The 2,191-nt window shown below is 47.0% G+C and overlaps 1 long non-coding RNA gene across 1 annotated transcript in view; it reads left to right on the forward strand.

The window, feature by feature from the left end:
* The window catches only part of LOC106880035 (uncharacterized), a 26,528-nt gene that overhangs the window by 21,673 nt on the left and 2,664 nt on the right, over positions 1-2,191 (forward strand). The gene's annotated exons all lie outside the window — the stretch shown is intronic.

The raw sequence follows: 2,191 nt of genomic DNA on the forward strand, positions 1-2,191 counted from the left end.
ACATACATATAAGTATACACACACACACACATATATATAATATATATATGGGTACACACCTATCTATATATATGTATATACATATATATCTGCATATTTCCGTACATGTAGGCATATGATTCAGTGCACATGATGTGTGGTTGCATATAATGTGTGTGTGTGTGTGTGTGTGTGTGTGTGTGTGTGTGTGTGTGTGTATTAGTAATGCTTTGACACATTCAAATACTTCCGTGCTTCCATATTTTTGCTTCATTCTCAATAAATCGGTTAACGTTTTTATTTCCGCCGTGTCCCTTCCTGCAACCACGCATCTGCACGCACAGGAATCGACGCCTGTATCCAATTAACCGCTGAGGAGGCATGCAATGTCCGGTTTGACGGCACTGTGGGTGGAAAGAAGCTTCCTCCCCCATCAGATACGACCGCCTCGTCCTCCACTCTCCGGTCTCACTGACCCGGCCAGCATTTCTCCCTTCGGTGACTCTTACCATGTCCTCATCGACAGGGTTTCTCAACAATACAAATGAATCGACAGTGATGTTGCGGGGAGGAGGCGAGGTGGCCTACGTGATGTGGAGCCAGCTTGGCCCCCGCCCTGCCAACGTCCATCCTCCTCTCCTGTTTATGGATGTACGGTCCCCGCAAATCAAATGAGACGCCATCCAGAGCAACGTGGTCTCCGACAGGCTGCTGCACTGTCTTATCTAGTATCGTCGGACATGTGAAATCACTCTAGACTGGCCCTCAATTTGATAGCGATTGTTTGTGCATCGGCGATTCCTCGGGTTTTGGCCCCCAGATCTGAGAGCCTCACAAACGCCGCTACGGATCCACTACGGGTTCTTCCGGCCTCTACACATTGTCAGGCCATAATAGTTCCGGTTGCTTTCAACATCGTGGTACTCTCAATGAGACCATAAAACATAGCCTAGACACAGCAATGTTCCCTTCCCAGGTCGAGCCAGCGGATTAGCCAGAAGGGATGGCAAAAGGCCAGACGGCTTAGCAGTTTTCCCATTCCGTGGTGGTAGGCCCATCATCTGGATTACTACACCACGCTGCAAAACCTTCTCCAGCAACAACTACGTGTGTTCGGCAGCCAGTCCAAGCTTCGCTGCTCGTCAAACCGAGCAGGGCAATAATGTCTCTGAAAGGTTTCGTTGTCGAGGCTGTGACAGTGGAGACATCTGGCGATCTTAGCCCCCGGACTACATCCATGCTCACTGCTACGGAGGCAGAGATGGCTATCTGCAAGTACGAGCTTCGTGAGTCGGAGTATCTGTTCCAGTGAGTCTCGCTCGCCATCCTGCGGAGCAACGCTTTTTCCATTTTGTCCGCCGAGAATCTTTCTATTGACGACCCCGAAAGGATGAATAACAAAGTTAACCTCAGAAAATTACTATTTGTAAATCTCACAACGAGAGATATCCAGCAACTGTACTTTGGTGGTGGTGGTGGTGGTGGTGTGTTAATGTGATGTAACGACATTACTCCACATTACCAAAGCCATACCACAACATAATGGAGAGGCAGGGCAAGGAATCGGTGAATTTATTAGTAGCATGCCTAACATTTAATTATCCAATGTGTCCTGCCATTTCCCCCAAGATAATAGGGATGTTATTTTGAGGGAGATTCGCCGGCTATTTCTTGCATGCACACATGGATAACCTTTATCGAGAAGCGGGCCGCATGAGGCATGATTCATCATCAGGCGGGCCGTACTACAGAAAAAAAAAAGAAAAATTCAAAGCTGTTTTTGGTAAAGTGTTTCATTCTAAAATACCCGCGGGCCGCAGTTTGTCCTTGACTGCTTTAGAAGCTGTCAGTTGACCTTAATGTTAAGTCACACATTCATCAGAATAAGAAATATTTCAGGAGTTTTTTTGTAGTGGTCGCCCTCGTTGTCATCATCGTCATCGTCGTATAGCATCGTCGTATAATAATAGTAGTAGTAGTAGTAGTAGTAGTAGTAGTAGTAGTAGTAGTAGTAGTAGTAGACCTTGTCGTCGTGGTAGCGGTGGTACGGCTGCTTAGCTCCAACCCAGCTCTGAACCAACAGACCGTGTGATCCATGACATTCCAGCCGTGACCGTCTCGTCTTGTTGGCCGGTATTCAAGTAAGAGAAACCCACCCCCACCCCCACCTGATTATTGATTATCTGATGTTTCTTTTTCCCTTCTTTTTCTT

The sequence above is a fragment of the Octopus bimaculoides genome, chromosome 25, assembly GCF_001194135.2.
Source record: "Octopus bimaculoides isolate UCB-OBI-ISO-001 chromosome 25, ASM119413v2, whole genome shotgun sequence".
In the NCBI taxonomy this organism is placed as follows: domain Eukaryota; kingdom Metazoa; phylum Mollusca; class Cephalopoda; order Octopoda; family Octopodidae; genus Octopus; species Octopus bimaculoides.